We start from the raw sequence: 20,894 nt of genomic DNA, 5'->3' as shown, positions 1-20,894 counted from the left end.
ATGCAGCTAATTAATCAGTCAGGTGTGAGGGAGGAGGCGCTTGTGTGAATATGCCACGAGAAATGGCACAGACGAGGGAACAGGTTTATGTATAGACGGCGACAGTTAACAAGTTTGTGTTGAGAAACACAAAAGAGTGATACTTTGGTGACACCAGGCTCTGTGAGAGAAACAGCTGCCATTTAATGTATGGCAGTGTGACGTGAGAAGCAAGCTGTAACGTGAAGTAAAGAAGATGCTCCTTTTGGGAAGTCTGCAGCAGCTAAAGAGGATGCATGAATTCAGTTTTCATGCACTAGAACACATGGTAGGATATCCATTTCTTAACACTGGACAATTTATAAAACAAACCTTTTATGGTGCATTACCGGAGCTTTGAGGTAACGCCTGCCTCAGCTATACGCTCGCAGTGTGGCTCTCCAAATGGGACGCTGCTCTGTGGATGCGTAATGTGATTTTTGTGAACTGAGGTGGCAAAAACAATGTTATCACTGCACATTAGTGAAACCAAGAGATTACTCCTGCCACAGCAGAGCCCATGGTCTAGTTTGGACACGCAGGCATCTGACAGATTAAGGTAATTTCTCGTAATGTGTGGGTCATGGTGTGCAGTAATGACCGTAATCACAGTTGCTGTTAGGCTAATTTCAGATAGACTTTATGTGCCCATTGTAACCAAAAAGCCATTTTATTTTACTACTACTAGACAGATAGATAGAAGTCTCCCTATATTCTACAGTTCACACAGTCTCAGCTCTTTTCATTTCCCCATAGAAATGACGTTGCTGAAACTGACATGCGCGAGCAAAATGTTAATCAAACAAACCCATTTCTCCTCAACAGCTAAGCCAAACAAACGGGCCTCAACTTTCCCATTCAAGGCAGAATGACAGCGTAACACAACACAACAGTGGCGAACGCAGCGCTTCTTTATTCAGGGAACGTCAGCCGTGCGCTATTCTGTTGAAAATATCAACTTCAGATGTTGAGGGGAGGAAAAAAGACGGGCGTTTTGTCTGCCTTTGTTGGTTTGGGCTTGATATGCCGCGTGAGCCTTTCAAGCCATTTGTTAGACTCAATTTCTTCCTCTGTTACATCTGCAGATTACGTTTCAAGCAAACAACCAGCAACATGAAGGCACAGAAGCGCTATTATGGTGAGAGAATGACAACTTGCATAGGAAGAGAGCAGGAGGAGAGAGGAGGAAACACAAGAAAAAGGACGGGGGGGGGTGATGTAAAGAAGGCGAGGGAGATTGGAAAGAGGTGGAGATAGAAGTGATGAGATACTACAGTGATGGGATGCATGCGTGTGTGTATTGCAAATGCTCGCATGCAGGTTATGCAAATAAAAGCGCTTTGATTCTCTGGCCTTAAACATAGTTGCCTTCTTGTTGTTTTCTTTCACTCTCACTCTTGGTTTCATGTCTCTCCTTCAGTTTTGTTCGGAAAACATTGCAGGCGAGTGTTTCAGCCATACGTGAAACTTGTTTTTAACATAATATAGTCATATACGGTGCTGTGCATCCATCCAGGAGAGCGGTTTCGGATATTGTTATATTTTCAGAAAACCCCATTGATTGGATTTTGTTTGCGAACCAATCCTGACAAAGGGGTTGTTGAGGAGTTTCTATAATACAAAGAAAAAGAAGAAGAAAAGTCTAGCCTGAGATATAAGAAAGAAGGAGTAGAATGGGTCAAATTAGGTGATAATTTGAAGGATTTGCTTCTGTCACAGTGTCAGCAGCTGAAACGTGGGCCTGCTGTTCCACTGTCTGTTTTGTGGCAGCTGTTTGTCACAAGAGCAAAAACTGCTTTTCGACTGATAAAAAAGAACAGACGTTTGAACAAACCAGAGAAAAGGTCAAGAGGAAAGAGAGGAAGTGGATGTCTTAACTGTGTTTGCTTGTTAGCCTAGCTCATCTTTAGAGCGTTAAGGAGCCATTTATCCCATTACCTCTGTAGATAAATGAAGTGACCCAGTGTTAGGATCAACATTGGGTCATCTTATTTTCAAATCCCCAAACCGGGATCCTGAAGTGTAGCAGTTTTTCAGGCTGGGGAACAATAATTTCAGCACTCAGCACCTTTAAACACCTCAAACACCATGAACGCATCATGTTCATTGTCAGTTCCTCTACGAAGGAAAGATTAAGCCTTCTGGAGCTAACTGTTAGCATGCTGTCAGATTCTGTCCATCGTACCTCATCATCAATAACATTGACGGACACACAGTGTCAGTGAGTGATCAGTGTTCAATTCAGACATGTGGTGCATTGTTTATGTATTTTTATACAGGGTTAGGGAATAATGAGTGGGACGAACATATTTGTTTTTGCTGAAAACAAACATAATTACTCTTAGTTTTACAGATATCTGTCGGGACTCGGGACACGCAGCTTTAAACCTGAATAATGGCAGATTGCTTTTCATATCTGTAGCTAAAAGAATTACAAACCAAGTGTGAAGTTCAACTTTTAAAGGAAGTCGAGGCTCTGAATTTCTTTTCCCCGAAGCCATTGTTGGCAAAGTAAGAATGCACAGAAACACGTATTCTCATCTGGACTTTCTTGGGCCATTGAGAAGGTCTGTATACAAGATTTTCTGCCATCCCTTACACGCTGTCATTTCCTCCAAGAAACTATAACAAAGAGCGTTGAAGCTGTATGATGGAAGGTAATATTTGGTACTTCAACTCTGCCAATGGACTACATTGTAATCTGAACACCTGTAGCTCAAGGTGAAATGCAACATGTACTTCTTTCTTGTATTAAATGCAGTTACATTATCAGCTGCATCCAGTATAATTTGCTTGTTCTGTGCACCAGAACAACCGAAAAAATAAGGTATTTGGTCCCTCGTCTGTTTCTTTGCTTCTTACAACTATTTACTGTCTTTCATCCTTAGTCTCTCCTAATATGATTTCCATTGTACCACAGTGGAGTCAATCAAAATGCCTTTGTGTCCAGTAATGGTTTTTAACTGTACGCTTAATTAAATACCACAGTGGTCATACATGAGACACAGAATTATGCTTCTTTTTAGCTTTTTTATTATGATAATAAAAAGCCAATTCAGGTTTCTCTTTTAACTTCTTTGCGCCATAGCTTGGGCTTGGTTGTACTTAAGTCACATGTATTGATTTCCGATATAAAGATTCAGTTTCAGTGTAAGAACCACAGTCTGACCATTATGACATGTGAAGAAAAGCGCTTTCTTGTATATTATGATATCTCTGGGATTAACAGGACCCTAAATCCAGTTTTTAAATTCATGTGTTCATCCTCTTTATTTTTACCAAAAAATAAACAAATTGAACTAAAACTCTCAAATGAATTTGTCACCCAGTCTTATGTTAAGCCTAATTGGGCTGGCTCGGGTCAAAGCATAATCTTACCTAATTAAAAATCAGAAGCTCGCTGCGGTGTGATCTCACCTAAATTTGTTCTGAATCTCAAAGCTGTTTTGTTTATTGTGCTTTCGGGCGCAGAATGCACAAGAAAATCCTCAATCACAGCAAAACTTCAACCGAATCCCGCTCTGCTTTCCATCGCCCTGCATGCTATGAGTGTGTACACTTCAGTAAGGAGGATCACTTGCCACAGAACAGTGGACTGCTGACAAGCCAGCTATTCGAGGCCTGACAGCAGCACACAGCTTTAACCTAGATCGCCATCTAGTGATCATGTTCAGTGCAGCTCCTCTGACACCACCGCCAACCTCAACACACACACACACACACACACACACACACACACACACACACACATTATCTACAGTATGTTGGAACAGATCGAAGAAATGTTTTACTCTCAGCAGGATGTCTGTATGGGACTTTGGGTATTTCACTTTTCAGTGTGTGTTTTCAAGCCAAATTGCAGAAATGGGCTTTTCTTCTGACATATTTTAGAATCAGTGACAAATAAAATCTGTTTTTCAAAGGTGTGTTTATGTGGTCATCTCGTCGTCGTGAGGATCAATATTTTCTCGTTGCTTCTGTTGACAGTTAAATTACTGATTTCCAGGAACGGTCTTCTTGGAAATTAACAATGGGCACATTAGTCGCCAACCTGCGTGCGATTGTTGATAGCTGGTTTTTGGTGTTGTCATGTCTTGACTGCTTTCTAGCTCCAAAAATGTTGAAGACATTGTAAATAAAAAAAATGTTTTTGGCATTTTGCCAACGCAGTTTTGAATGGACTGGATGCTGTAGCTTCTAATGTCTCATATCTGCAAAATGTTCAAGATTTCAGAAACATAACCTTATTTTTGGCTTTTTCTCAATGCAGTTTTGAACAGACCGCACACTGTAGCTTGTTGTTGCGTCTGCATCACACCGTCACTGTCTGGTACTTCATCTGGAAAAAGTTTAGGATTTATGAAATGCAACCTTGTTTTGTAATTTTTATCAATGCAAGTTTTGAATGAACTGAGTCACTTGTATTGGTGTTGTCATCACGGATTTTAGAAATACAACCTTGTTTTTAGCTTTTTGTCAATGGCATTTTGAATGGACCAGATATTATAGATTGTTTTTGATGTCCTTCCAGCCTTGTTCCTCCAATAGCATTTCACAATTTCAGGAATAGGGTCTCGTTTTATTAATATATTTTGAAATGTCCATGAATTCATGCAAAAACACAAAAAATTGAGTTCTTAGTTCTTCACGTAGTAAAGGTTAGTTGTTAGAAGTAAATGTTTTTACGTATACGCAGACATGCCCGTATAGTGGATGTTCACCCGAGTGTATACGTATATGCCTTTACTGTATTTATGCACATACCTCCATGTGTTTATGTCAGTGTGAGTGTGTGCATGTGTGTGCAGAGGCCATGCGCCTCACCTCTCTATAATGAAATCATGCGGGTCAGTGAGGCCGGCAAGGCTCGGGCAGGTCACCCAACAGATCGGAACTAAGCTGCTTTGACCCGGCCTGGTACTGCATGCCAAACACACACACACACACACACACACACACACACACACACACACACACACACACACACACACACACACACAAACACACACGCACACACACACACAAACACACACGCACACACACACACCATCCACAGTGCTTACAGCACAATGGAACCACTGTCCAGAGGAGAGGGTGTGTGGCAATGATTAAAAAGTGAGTCCAAGCTGTTCCACATGCACACACACACACACACCCAAGGAGTTTATTTACAACGCAGGAACACACACAAACAATTGTTTTCTTTTTATTTTGCCAAAACTAATAAAACCTATCGGAGAAGATGTCCTTTAAAGAGGATTTGAGAAATTACATTGGGAAATTAAATCAGCGATAGAAGTGATCAAAGTTGCCGTCGTCTCGAAACACTGAAATGCTACATTAGATTACAGTACGGCAAGTTGTGTTTCAGCTGGGTTATTATAGAGAAAGCTTTAATCATTTCTCTTCTATTAGCTGCTGCTCGTATCGCCCAGGGACTTCTATTAGAATTAAATTAAACAGTGGAAATGTAAATATTGACAACATATGCATAATTATTTATTCCACAAGCAACAAGATCAGAAAATTATTGCTACAGCACCGTGTTTATATGAAAACAGGAATATTTGCATTTGCTGGTAATAAAAATGCTAATCACATGACAAAACAAATAATAATAATAATAATTATAATAATAGCATACAATGTAGCCCCCAGAAGAAATGTCAAATTTAGGACAGCAAATCCATCAGTGTGCAAATACACAAATATAAACGTACACCCCCCATCCACCTGTGACCTTTGTGTCTTATATTTTCAAAGGTCAAAGGTCAACATCTCCACGACGGCAGCCCTCTGGAAGCCGTCCCTTTCTCGAATAGGATAATCAATTACCAGAAGACTGATCTCCGCTGTCGTGTCCCCGCTCATTCCTGCTTCTTCAGATCAGCGAGGTCCCCATAAATTTGAATGTAAAACAAGCTCACCAGCGCAGGGTTAAACACATAATTAGCCACGACAAGTGAATATGAGGAACAGACTTAGTCAGGAAGAGAGCTATGGTAATGCCGGAGACTTCGCAGCCCTGCGAGGCATCGAGACGGGACGTGGGATGGGGAGGGTGTGTGAGGAAGATTTCACATGCAGATATTAGAAATGCAATTGTCTTCTGCATATGGGGCGTCGGTCTGGAAATTGACTTTTTCATTATTCAGTTAGTACAATAATTAAATATTCGATGCCCTGGGTTGGTGAAGCTGCTGAACCGCACCAAGGATATTTAACCGGGCCTGACAGATGTTTTAAATAATGTTTATTTATCAATACTAATATAAACTGCCCTAAAATGCTGCTCTCCTGTGACCTGCCTCACATTTCTCCAGGCTTTGCATCACTAACTCACATCCAACATGAAGAAGAAGAAGACAAAACTTGCAGATATTAGCAAAGTTTGTCTTCCATTCTGTCAGCATTTTTTTTTTTTTTTTCTTTCTGGAAAGCCCGAAAGATGCATCATCTCTGTTGATTGGCTCATCCTCCCCCAACTTCCGGTGACAGGATTCAAACCCAAAATCAGAGGGAAGCTTCTCGTGTCACAGCGGCCTCGTTTGTCCAGACGACCCAAATGTATAAATTAATAAATGAATACTGCAACAAACACCAAATAAATATCCACACAGATGAATTAATACATAAATACATGGCCATATTTATTCATAATCTCCATAGCAACACATTCCATGGCCCCGGCAGATCTGAGAGGGAGAAATATCATTATACAATAATTAGACTTCCATCCACTTTCCATTGCCCATTACCAAATATGAAATATTCTATGTATTTACATCTGAAAATGTCAATCCCTTTCAATATCACGGCGTGATTTGCAAGTCAGAGGACCCATCAAGGGAGAGGATAAAAGGCAAAAAGGAAAGAGATTTGCCTTCTTTACCAGTCGGGCCAGAACAAGGCAAGCACAAAGGTGTAGGGGAGCCGAGGCAGAGGAAAAATAAAAAAAAAAAATCTACAGGAGAACATTCAACAGGCTTGGAGCGGTTACAAACGAATGGACGCCAATGGTTCCAGTAAGCAAGAGGAGAGCAGCTCAGTCTGAGGTCGCCCCTCATGGCTTTCATGTGGGTAAGTACTCTTGTCTTCATACTCTCCTTATGTTACGATTTCCATATTGGAACACATTTATATCAGCGTTTGCACAAACAACTTTCACCGTCGAGACGTTTACCCTGGCTCTGGTGATTTCTGTCGGCACCGCTGGAGACTGGAAAGGCGGCCGCTTTGAACTGCCATGTGCTGCCGCTCGCTTTGCTATACGCGCCCGAACGCAGCACCAGAGTGCAACTGCGGGGTCAACCTTGATTCCTGATCTAACCGAAGCAACACGTCCACTCCAAGAGGCAAACAACACGCAAGTGGACTCAAACGCCCAGTGGTGGAACAATACGCTTCCTTTAGATCTTTGGAGTTGGAATCCATTTGCATTGGCAACAGGTAGCGGCGCTCAATAGGGGCCCCGAAAATGTCTGGTTAGAAATTCATCTGCTCCTTCACATCAGAGATCTCCAGCGGGCTCAACGAGGGAGAACAGGGGGGACAAAGTGGTAGAGTGCTTTTGTTGACAGGCTCCAACAACTTATAGTGATCCTTCATTGCTGTGTTTGATGGACATCTGAGCACCACTTGTGAAAGTGTGGGGGATGGTGAGGAGAGGGTGGCATGAGCAGGAGGGAGGGGAGACAGGGTGGGGGTGCACGGGGTGTCAACACAGGGACTGATGGAGTGTGCGCTAAAGCACTGTATTGAAAAAAATAAACAAATCAGAAACAATTAAGTGTGAACTCTCATGGAATATTCATAGGCGAGCAGCCTTTGCGTGACAAGCCATCACGCCACCTCCAGTCCATTTTTTTTTTTTTTTTATTCCTCCTCTCCATGTCCTGCACACATGGAGATGTGCCTGCCACTTAAATCAAATTAGTCATTAGCAAATTGAATCAACAATTAGAGCAAAAGAGCTACATGGCATTAGCGTCAGTTCAGTCATATTTGTCAACCTATCAGAGCAACCTCTGGAGTAGTTTTTCCTGCGGTCCAACTCCTCTGCGGTGCGTTCAAAGTCAAGGCTGTAGCTCAGGGCAGAAGGCCCCTCCGTCCCTTTTCTGCCAGGGTCACCTAGCATCACTGCGGCTTGAGCACGCTGTTGTTGTGTTGTTTTGTTTTTTTTTTCGCCAAACTCCATTTGTTTTGTTCGCCAGCTCTTTGATGGATCCGGTGGCTGCCCTGATCGCCCCTCTTCCTGCCTCTTCTGGATTATTTGTATCGACATTTCTCACTCCTCTCCACCGTGGCTTTTAGTTAGAGGCTGTCAAAAACATTGCTGGCGGAAATGGAAGTATCCTCATTATGCAAATGCTGGGCTCCACTGATGGCATGTTCTGTTTTATAAATTGCATCCCCTTGTCAGAAGTCAAATTGTATTTGAGTAACTTCAGAGAAATTGTCAAAAGATTTCAATTTGGTTTGCCTGCAATGCCACCATCAATTTAGTCACAACAAATATAGACATATTCCTTTACAAACAGCAGCATGATTGTGTTGTTGTGGAAAGCGTTTGTCACAATCATATAGTATTATATAAGTGTATCTTGTGCAAGGTTTTGAATAATGAAAGAACAAAAAGTTGCGCGGTTGGATTACATTCATTTCACATTCTGTTTTTTTTTATTTAAATAAAATATGATAAGCAGCAGTGGTTAGCGTATATTTTTAAATGATTTTCTGCTTGCAAACTCTCCTCGAAGAGAGTTGACAGGGCATCCTCCAAGGAGACATTAATAATCATGTTCCATTAGGCGCAACAAGAAAACATATTTAGAAGTGATCCTCTGCAAGCTGCATGAATGACTGGATAATTGTAGATTTGTTAACGTATCTGGTTTGTAAATTCCCTTTAAATTCGGGACTCCTCGCACGCATCACCGCCAGTCAGGTTCACTATAGAGCTCATAAATAAAAACCTAATCACTGCTTTAAACTTTGGAGGAAGCAGGGGACTCTGCTTTCCCACGGTTCCCAAATAAACTGCATTGTAACTTTTCAAACCTGATATTTAATATTAAAACGCCCCCTTTTTGCATCACATGAAGTGTTCTCTGAATGGAAACGGCTTCCTTTAATCCTTTAATCTTCAAGGCAAAAACAAGGCTCTGAGTGGTTTTTAAAACTTGATCAAATCGGGGGAAGCAACTTCAGTCGTATAACAGAGCTAACGCTGAGCCTGCAGTTTGAAACTCAGAAAAACAAATACTGGGTCGTCGGATGTCGCACAGCTTCCAGTCTGCAAACAGCCCTGTCAGCACAGGTCAATAGAAATCTATTTTACAGGAAGCAATTTCAAACAAAACTTCTCTAACAAGTTTCCTCTGTGAATTAAGGAAATATCCAAGAGGCATCAAGGGATTTGACTTTACTGCGTTATGGTGTTTATCTATTTACATTTATAGCAATCTTGAGGGTGTTAAACCCAGATGACTTTTCTGTCTGCTTCACTTACAGGCCTCTATCAAAGTGAAGCTGCGTTCAAGTGCCCCCTGAATTGAAACAGCATGCATCAAAGTGACACGAAAAACTCTCCCAGTTCACTTCAAATTGGCAAAACACGGCTCTGTTGCCTACTATCCTCTCCATCATTGTTACAACAGCGAGGAGTGGGAAAGAAACATGACGCCTTACATCTCTGACAGCAACAAAAATAAATGGCGCCTGGCTACTACTGTAGACAAGCCAACAACAAAAAAAAAAAAAGGGAAAAAAAAAGAGGAGAAAGCGAGAAAAAACGTCAGGGTCGATTTTAATATTCATGAATTTTCTACCAGCTCAGTTCAGCAGTTTCGATTAAGCATTAATTAGGAGCCAGAGGGGAAACCAAACAAAAATAAGGAGCTGAATGACTAATGAAGGTGGTTGAGATGTGGGTAGACTGCCATGCCACTAATGGTTTGGTGTTATGGGTGCTACATGGGCAGGAGTGCCAGTGGTGTGGGCGGCTAGACGCACCTCTGCCCACACCAGAGATCACACTCTGAGCGAAAAACACACTCTGGCCACGGAAGAACAACATACTCGCCTCCAAACAGTGAGCAACCGCTGCTTTCTCTCCCGTCAGTTGAAAAACCTCCCAACTCCAGTTTGAGGTGGTGGTGGTGGTGGTGGGGTGGAGGGGTCGGTGGGTGCGTTTGAAAGCTCCTCTGGGAGATGGGAAATATCCTGCAACCCCTGGATTCATGAAACGTTTTCCAAAAAGCAGCTGGAGAAACTTAAAAACACGCATGTAGGGGTCAAGCTTAAAAACGCTCCCCCCCTTCAGCCCTTCTTCTTTTGAGATACGAGGTTTCAACACCACAACAGCAGACAAATGCAGTAATAACTGTATGCATGTGAGGCAGTCACTTCATAAGTTGAGATTTTCTTGAAAGTAAAAAAGTTGCAAAAAAGTTGAGGGTCAGATCGACGGGGCTCTCAGTCTGTGTGCATTTTTTTATGTTTCATTTAAAGTCAGTTTTGGACATAATGTCTGCAGCGAGGTTATTTTATTTATTTTTTTTTTATGCATGTAGAAAAGATTAATTCCATTTCTGCAGTTTAGACAAATAGAAAAACTGACAGTGTTCTGTTGGTGCTAAGTTACAGCTGAGACCCTCATGCACCGCACATTTCCTGTTTGGTGATACCTCGTACAGAAAAACCCAGCAAATTCCAAATAACATATTCTTATTATTAATAAATGAAAACTGGTAATATATGATGCTCTTTGAAAACAGAGAAGAAAATATCACTATTATCACCAACGTCTGTATTACCTTCATCATTAACTTGTGTGTTTCTTTGCTTATTTATGATGTTGTTATATTAATATGAAGCAAAGTAACACTGTCAGAGCAGACAGAAGATGCAGTCCATGCTATAAGATGACCCACACTGTATAGTAAAACAGTGCATTTTAATTTAAGAGCCAAAATATGCTGCATTGTACAATCCTGTTGTTTGTGCATGCTTATCGCAGAACTTCATGCAAATGATGATGAATTGTGTTGTTTATTTAATTGGATTTTGTGCATTGGTGACTGGATAAGTCCAGATGAAGTGTAAGACATTTGAGTTAAAGTTAATTTTATTGATAAAAAAAAAAGCCACTGCAAGGCTCCCAGCAGTGGAAAGACACAAAAAGAAAATGAGAAATAATTCCACCTCAAGTGAAGAAGACCGTGAAACAAAAGATACAGAAACAGAAAAGAAAATAAATAGATAAAGTTAAACAAAATAAATATTTACTGCAAATTTGTCCCTAAATTCCTGCTCAGTAAAAACTGCATTTCCATCACTTGCACTGTGTCTAATTTTAGGTTGTATCAGATTATAAGAAATTCTAATAAGAAAGATAAATTAGCTGTATTTATTATTATTTTTCCATCAACTAAAACTGCCCTTAGCTTTATTCAATATGTCACCACTAATATGAAGCTTAATTATTAGTGTACTTCATGCATTTACAAGAACACAATGTATATGTATGACTGTGCAGCAGTGGAATACATTCGTCAAATATGAATAAACAGCATAAATATGAATTTGGCATAACATTTTCATTCATTATTGTCATGGCTCCAAAATGTCAACCAGGGCACAATTTACATCCTATAAATATTTTCACCTCAATTATTCCTCTTGTTCTGTCTCAAATATTGAGTTAAAGTGAAGCAAATTCTTGTCGAAATATTATTTTCTGATCGGTTTTATTTTTACTGGCACTTTATGAAGAAGGCATCAGATCACAGGAGGCGGGAAGAGAAATAAATAATCCCCTCAGGAACAGAGGAAGAGGACAGGAGAAGAGAAAAAAAAGGTTATCTTTTCTTTTATCTGTTTGAGAAAGGGCTTTGCAGTCTCCTCTCCCAGTAAAACAAGGATAAAGGGAACAGGGAAAAAAATAAATGATATTGTTACAGAGGTATTATCCTTAAGCCTGCCCATGATATTTGAATTGTATTGGTGAATTGTAATCAGGTATTTTAGCTTAGCGTTGCTGGTCTCCGTGTTGAACGCCTACCATCTGGTATTGGAAGACAGTGTGACAGACAGAGGGCTGGGGAGGGAGGGGTGGGGAGGGGGGTCTGAGAGAGAGAGAGGAAGCTGTTATCCAACTGAAAAGCCTGCCGATTTAGTTTCCCAATCTCTAAATCTACACATTGTAATGTAAGTCCACAGACAGGAAGCCCAGAGCAAACAGTGTTTGTATGGCCAGATATAGGCTGGAGATCCCTTCCAATCAGGAGGAGAAAGTTGGCGTCGGTGGGGCTTTGTTCGCTCCGGATAGGTGAGGAAAATAAAGAAAAAGAAACTGGGATTTTTAGCACTTTTAAAATCCCTCCATAACATTCATTATTTTGTTTTCAGTTATTGCATAGCTTGGGATGACGTTCTTGGATGTGGTGACAGATTATTTTAATAAACTCAACTTAAAGAACGTGCACCATGTGAGCAATGTGTAAGCTGATATCATGAAAGTATTAAAACCAAATTTTGACACAGGGCCCGCTCGATGAACAGCAGGGAACAGGGAAAATTTGTGTACATGTTCATGAATTTTATGGATTAAATTTCACGACTATTTCAGGAACTGCCATGATAATGCGTTGCTATAAGACAGGGCCCCAGGAGACACTTTAGCAGTGCAATTAATCAAATTATCAAAACCAGTTGATGCCTTTGGGGGCTCTTTGGGATCATGGGGGGCCAAATGTCAGTTGCTGGTTTTTCCCAATTGATAGTCCATCTTTAGTACTTAAGTTCCCAAGTTGTGATAAACTTAAATTTTCAGAAAATGCTCCAGAAAACACTCAAATATTCATATATGAGACAGAAATGGCATCAAAATGAACAATAGTTTGAAATAAATGTGTTCAAAATGCTTCTGTGTTGGTTTGTGATATTAAAATCAAGACAATATGCAACATCTGCCTGTGATGCATCAACTCAACAACTTTGAATTATGCCTCTGAAGTGAAATCTAGTTTCTTCATATCGGCATACACTCATGACTTGTTTGAGCTGCAGATATTAAAGCAGGGCCTTAGAACTTACTGTACATCCACCCGTTCTCCTTTGCATATATATATACATCCACCCCTCCGTGTTGGCCCCCCAGAGAGGAACATGAAAAGACAGACAGAGAGGCTCATCTGTAACGGGGGCCGGCTGGTTTGACCCCGTGACCCCGGCCTGTCTGATGAGAACTCTCATTTCTGTTGACGACGGAGAGCCCTGTTGCGGCGGACCCCGCCGGCTGAATCCCCGCCTCGTCCTCGGCCACAGCCGCGGCTCGAGTGCCCTTCAACCGCTTCACTCGCCGCTTTTCAAGTGACCGAGCGCTGCCAAAAGAGACATCCGGAGTCCAGAGAGCACTTAGATGAAAAAGCGACATGTGTGTGTTTGCGGTTTGGTTTTCGTTGCGTGCAGGCCGTCATCTCCCCTGCAGAAAAAGCATTTATTGCAGGGGCTGTGGTGCAAATCTCGGCCACTAATAAAGTACCTCTGCATGTCCTCAGAGTCAAGCTTCTGTTGCTTTGTTCTTAGGTAACTAAAGCTGAACTGAACATCATAGGAACATGTGGTCGGTGTGGGTCAAACATGGAGAAAAACACTGATTATCAGCAATAGCTCTGGGTGGGTGCCCCAACAATTAACAAAAGGAAGTGTGTGTGCATGTGTGTGTTACTCAGGGTGGGGGGTGAAGTTTTTCTTTTCTTTCTCTCCCTTGCCACCTATCACAATTCATTACTACAAATTAGGGTTCAATAAAATTGCTATTCAGAGATAATTAGGAGTTGGGTTTGTGGTGGCGGGGTCGCAGAGGAGGGAGGGGGGGGCGCAGGAGGGTCTGGGGACCGAGGAAGGGTAAGGTAGGAGGGGGCGGGGGTGGGGATGAGTTGCTTTCCACATGTCATCATGACCCAAACCAACAAACCGAGGGTCTGCAGCTGGGGCAAGTGAAGTGAGACCCTGATCTGCCGCCGAACGCCCCCACCCCACCCGTCTCCCCACCCCACCCCGGGCCTTCCATATGATGAGAAGACCAGCACACAAAAAGAAAACACACTCACCCTCTCTCCCCCTTCCTCTCACCTGCTGAGTTGGGAGCTGCTCCAAATTAAACAAATTATTTCAGGCCTCTCTCTTTCATTCCCCTTCAAAAAAAAAAAGTGGAGCAACGGCTCACCGACAAACAGTGGTCCCACATAAGGACAGCAGCTAATAAGGTTGTGTGAGTGTATAAGTGGCTGTCTAAGTGCAAGGCGAGAGCCGGGGTTATGCCTGCATATGTGCACCAAGCTGAAGAAGGTTTGTCTTTCATTAATTAACACTTCCCTCATAGCACAAGCTACCCATCTTCGCATTTGGAGAAGGAGTGAAATATTTGTCGGGGTGACAAAATATGCCTGAGAGCGGTTATATTAAATGAAGACAGAGCTTGGATCTCTTTTGTATCACCATTATTCTTAATTTGTTTTTAATTATTCAAATGTTACAATAAATTGGTCATTTCGGTGCTCAAGCAACAGCGTAGAAGCCGCAATTTTTGACTATTTTCAATTGTTTTTTTTGTCACAAAAACTGACTACAAATACAAAAAAGTGAGTTTTCTATAAATAATTAATAGACTCTCTGATTGAAAATATTTAAGTGCACCATCGAATCAGTGCAAAGCTCTACTTCAGCGTGCCGCTTTCTCGATGTTTTATCTTCTTCTCAAGATTATCCTCTTCAGTCAACAACTCTTTATTCGACAGACACGCAAGATTCAAGTGAATTATTGGCAATGAAAAAGTCTCGTCCTCTTGGATGTTTGTCCTCTCAAGGACGAGAGTTTAAAGTTTGAGGTTTCAGCATAATGTTTTTTTTGGGGGTTTTTTTAGCAGACAAGCTTTGTCTTAGCTTTGAAATTCTAATGATTAATATTAATTTTTGGCGTCCCTGCTGTTGCACTCATTCAGCCTGTGTCCACTTCATGGCCCCTTCAGGATCGCTTTTACACTCAGGAGTTGAAATTTTTGATATTTTAGCTTGACATCAAGAGCAGATTAGTTTAATAGCATCTTTAAAACTGACTTTCCGCTGTAAAGCAGACAGATGTTGGGATATTTTTATTATTTATCACTGGCATTAAAAATATGGAGATTTTGGAGACAGAGTTGAACATTTTAGCTCTTCATTAGAACCGGCAAGCTCCATCTTTATCTCTATTTAGTGTATGTACAGTGTTACATATCAGTATTATTAGCAAGTTTTGTTGCTTTGAAACTGAACTTATTTAACTCTAAAGCAAAGAAACAAACAGTTGCTCATGTGAGTGTTTGTAATTTCCATTTGTAATTAAAAAAAAAATGTTGAGTTGAAAGTTTGACATTTTTAGCTCGAGTATCCGCTTCCTTCAGCCGGGTATTCAGCACAATGATAAAGTACACATACTAAACTTCATCGAGGAAAGGCTCTGATGACGAGGACACATGAGCCTCATGAGCTGCAACCGCTGCACAAGCGGTGTCTGTTAACTTCCAGGCGCTGCTTTGGCTGCTGTTCCTGACATTCAGCTGCTCTGCTGAACCTGTCAACTTTAACTCCACTTCTTCTCTCTGTTTGTGCCCTGCGTCCTCCTCCTCCTCCTTCTCTGCCGTCTCCTCCAGCTGTCTGCGTGCGACTCTGGCTGCGGCCCCAGCACCACTGGAGGGGCCGTGTGAACCGGCCAGTCCGGTCACCTCGCATCAGCGTCGGGCAGGAATGCGCCCTGGCCCTGGCCCTGGCCGGGGACACCACTCTGGGGGCTGCAGGGAGGGGGTTGTGGTGGTTGGCGGCTGAGCAGGTGCTCGGATGGGGAATGGGAGGAAATAATGTTGATGTCACGTCCCCGCCATCCATTGTGGTTCGGGGGGGGACGGGGACGTGGACAACAAGGGACACAGAGAGCCTGTGGGTGTGCCTCTCTAGAGGTCACCATGCCAGATCAGAATCACACTGTGAGCCTTTACTTATTAAGTGGCTTTCTGTGCGCCCGGTGGTTCGCCAGCACTAGATGACAACCAAGCCTGTTCGCTCGCACAAAAAGACCCCGGTAAAGAGACACCAGCCCGCTATTGAGACAGCCACTCTGCCGTCGTGTTTGTCCCTGCTACAACCAGCCACAGTGAACAAATATGGCACATGATACCAGAGGTGTAGCATTCCTTCCCCCTTCCCTTCTCCGCTCCTTGTTGAAAGAAGTCCTTTACACACCAAACAGAGCATCGCAGACTCTCTGATCAGCAATTATGCACTTTAGAGGTATTAAATGCTGCTGAGGGGGGGACAGGGGGCCTCCAGGGACCACCAGCAGTCCGTAAATACACTTCTCTCCAGAAAATGAAAGGAAGAGACCTGCCATTTGTAGACATTATTCATGCATTAAATGTAACGTCTGGGTAAAACAATTATGCCGCATATATTTCAGCTTTATTTGCTTGCTGCGTCTTGTCTCGTCTGCGGAGCGGCGTCTGTGCTCAGAGGATGACAACTCTCCGAAGTTATGTGCATGCATGTACTCATTTGTGTTTATCAGCTGCCTTTTCCGTATCTATATTTATCCGCGGCAGAGGTCAGAGATCAGCCGTTTCTAAGTGGTGAACTGGCACAAAAGATTATCATCAATTAATATGCCATAATAACCGGGTTCACTTTCACACGCAGTGTATGCATTTGTCTTTTAAAGTGATCTGGTTTGGCAATCTAGCTTCTGTAATATATGCTAATGTGTGTAAAAACACTTTGGATTGTCTCTGAGGAATAAGAATCCACATTGGGATTCATACCACCAGCATATCCCATTTTGGGCGATGAGAAAAGTTCTTCGGCAGCCAGGGTGTCTCACCGACTTCACATGTACTCTTTTCATATTGTTTCCCCAAAATTGTCTCTGTAAGCGGAGTCTGGTGAGTAGCCAGACAGCCCATTATTCAAACCAGGGTCCTGACACCAGTTTATGTCTGAATCACATTAACTTGCGTGTAACTTCGGTTGTGAGAAGGAATCGTTAATATTCACCCCAAACTCAGCGGGGCCTTTGCCAGTGTTGGCTCCTCACAACGTCCTTTCATATGTTTTTCCATGGAACTGAATTCATTCACCCAGCTGCACTGGATGCACAAGAAAGATATCAAATGTTAGAAAAAGAAAATAAATCATACCACTGCATGTGAAACCAGAACCCTCAATTAATGAAATAAGTTTTGTCAAAGCTATCAGTGAAATAAAGCATTGAAACAAACATTAGCTGCCTTTTTCACATTGTTGACATTGAACCTATCGTATTGCCGGTCTTCAAAATGTCTCTTTTTTGCTTGAGCATACTTTTTCCCTTTGTCCTTGACACACCAAGCCAACCGTTGGATGCAATCGGGCCACCTTTGGCTGCCATTTTTGGTGTTTCTGAACTTTTTGTTGCACAAATTCTCAATTTACATGCAATGAGATCATTAAAAGAGGTCAAAGTGTACAGTGGCAGTCCAGTTACCTAGTTACTTAGAAAGGCCTAAGTCAATTTGTTAGGTCCCTTTGCCGCTTTTAAAATATGACACAACTCTATTCTTCGTATCAGTCAAAGCCTTTTGTTGCCAGTTGTTTGAGGTTGACTTGATGTGTCAGGAACTTCAAAGATTATTGACCAACTCAAGACGCAAACTAAAGACTCAAGTTTTCCTTCTGTGCAGAAAGTTTCAACTGATTCCAAGGTCTGGCCTCTCCCCGGAACAAGTCAGCAACGACTTGACAAAAATAACTACTCTGACGTATAAAACAAACTCCTGTCCTAGATCAAGAAACTATAGCTGTTGAGCGACGAGGCCTCTGCGAAGTGCACTCGGTGGTTAGTGCACTCCAGCTGCACGGTAGCTGAAGCACCCTGGGCGAGAGGGCTTAAAGGACGGCGTGAGTGACGCAGCGCCTCGGCGCGAGGGGCGATGAGGAGAGGGGAAGTGACAGGAGACAGTTGCTACACACTGTGTCAGGCTGGCAGTGTCACACCTGGCAGCTGTCAATCACCACGCTCCCGAACACCTCGCTCCCTGATATCGCCGGAGCCGCTGCCAAACATGCCTTGAGTGGTGTCATCCATCCACACATGAGCACTGGCTCACTCTGACTGCACTCATCCTGTCACTGCAAGTCAGAGACAGGGAGGGAAAGGGGGAGAGAAAGAGGGGAGCGGGAGGGAAGCATCCATCTATTTACATATGGAAAGGTCACAAATAGCCTGCAGGCACTGTGCTAATTAGAGAATGTGGCGAAAAAAAAAACTCCAAAGATAAATTGAAAGACAAAAATGGAGAGTTATCTAAGTATGCTGGTGTAATGAAAGCGGGGATAAGGTGAATGAAAGGAGAAAGGAAGTGGCTGAGCCTTGCAAAAGAATTCTTGTTGAAGGTAGAAACCCAAAACAAAGGAGCAGTTTCGGAAACTGCTGCGTTTTTGAACCGTCTGCACACTCTCGGCCGAGAATCAGCGACACAAGCGGGTTAAGTGACCGACCTCCTGTGGTCCTACCAAGGTAGCTTGAGTTTGGTGGGTAGCACAGGTCTCCACCAGCAGACATTGACCATATGATGGTGTTCAGATGACCGGGCGTGTGTGATCTCCCTTAGCCGGATAAGCGAATCAACCTTTATAATTCATTGTGACAAGCTGACAGGGAAAATGAGTGTAAAATTTTATACATACATGAATTTTTGTGTCAGATCGCCGTCTGTGCACTTGTTTTTATGCCTGGCCATAGCCGAGGGCTCCTTTCTCCGCGGGCGCTTCACGGACTTTGTTTCCAGGCCTTCAGACACATCGCCCTTCGCCCTAGTGAATTTGCTGATTAATTTTGGATGCTCCCCTTAATTAACACCCCAAAGGAAAGTGTAGATTTCCGAGCCTGCCTTTGCTGCAGAACAAACAAAATGAGAGAGTCTGAAGAAAGATGACCTCAGGGAGACAGACGTGCCGATGTCCAAAATGACATTACAGGAGCAATGTGAAGGCCCCGTGATGCCGCGCCTAGACCTGGACATGGGCGATGCCTCAGGAGCTCCCAGGCCTTTTAATCAGTGGCTGGAAACGAGCTCCCTATTAGTCTCATTTCATTTGCTTTAGCGTCGGTAGAGAAGCAGGCCTTGCATGATGCCACCCGACGCTTGAAACATGCTGTTCTTGTGCCAGTGCTGGTGCCGCCTCCGGCCCACGGTCATTAATTGGTGCCACTCTCTTACTTCCAGTGAAATTGGCAGATGACGGACAGGGGGCGAAATAAAAATTTGATTTCTTTCTCTTTTTTTCCCCCCCTCTTCCCAACATCAGAGTGGATTTCACTAATTGGGTTGAATGGCGCCCATCTCGTCTTGTGACAGCCACGCAGGATGCATGAGAAGCTGCGGGCAGCTTGGAGAGCTCTCGCCCTGCCATGCCAGCTCAGAAGACACGCCGGCAGGAGGGGGGTGAAGTTGCAAAAGACATGCCGAGACAAAAGAGCACAGCTAGCAATCGCACGCTCACTTTTCGGAGACCTTGAACAAACAAACTTGCACTTTGTCTCGCTGAGGGCAAGAGATACGCACATCATCGCTCAACCAGAAGGTAGCGTATCAGCTACAGAGTCCTCAGAGGCTTTCTCTGCCTCCTTGGCCTGCACGTAGTTAGTACACCACTTTCTATGGGTAGTAAAAAGGTTGAACTGAACACAAATAGCCATGCAGACGAATAGGAGTGTGGAAGGCATACTAATGATGCTGCAAATCGACCATCACAGTGTATTCCTGGTGTGCAAAAACACATTTTATCATGAAAATCTGCACTTATTTCTTATATTTGAGACATTTGGAGATTTATATTCTTCGGTGATTTCTGAGCTCCCTGATGTCTTGAGGTTTTTCGCAAATTTCTGAAAGCAAGTTTCAACACTAGGATCACACAGAAGGCGGCAGGAATTTACTCTCAAAACGAATGAAATGTGTATTAAATACTTACATATCTGCAGACTAATACAGTGTCCAATTAGTGCCATTAAAAGCACATCCGATCTGCCTGCCTCCAGTAAAACAGACATGCATGTTTGAGCAGGTCGTCTCAGCTCCCTGCTGGACAATTGTGCACTTTGTGTTCGCAGAGATTCAGGGAAGGGAAGGGAAAAAAGCAGAATTCCCATTACAAAAGGACAAGAAGTGCAGGTGTAATTGGTATATTTGGGAGTGTCTAGTTTCAGGGCCCGTCGGAGCTGCGGTGAAATGAAGCCTGTAAGACTAGAGCGTCTGACTGGCAGGGAAGGCTGCCCTCTCGCTCGCCTCTGCTTCACTTTCTCTTCACTTTCTGTGTCTGCTTTTGTGTGCATCCCCCTCCACACCTCTTTTCTTACTTATTCGCCTACTTTCTTCACATTCTATCTTTCGGGTATTATCATTTCCTTCCTCTCTGTCTGCATCCAAACAGGACGTGACACTGCAAGCCCACGCGAGGCTCAGCAGCCCCTCCTTCTACCCGGCAATGATAGCAGCTTGATCGGGCAGGTATAGGTAACAAATGAGATCAATTAACGTGTCCAAGAGGGGCGCCTACCTGAGAGTCCGGTTGCACTAAACGATCTCCTCATCTTTTGTTTCCCTCCGCGGGATTCCATTTGCAACCTCATCACTTTCCCGGCTCAAACAACGGAGACGATTGTTCCACTCAACCCTTAATGGAGAAGGCCCAAGAAAGCCTGGCCTCTTACCCTGGCAGCCTATGTATCTTTACTATCAGGACTCCAGCTCAGGACAGGGGGCAGATTCGAAATGAATCCTCGCTCCCCTGACCGAACGACT

Source organism: Chaetodon trifascialis, chromosome 24 (genome assembly GCF_039877785.1).
Source record: "Chaetodon trifascialis isolate fChaTrf1 chromosome 24, fChaTrf1.hap1, whole genome shotgun sequence".
In the NCBI taxonomy this organism is placed as follows: Eukaryota; Metazoa; Chordata; class Actinopteri; order Chaetodontiformes; family Chaetodontidae; genus Chaetodon; species Chaetodon trifascialis.
Note: the sequence above shows the minus strand (reverse complement) of the source record.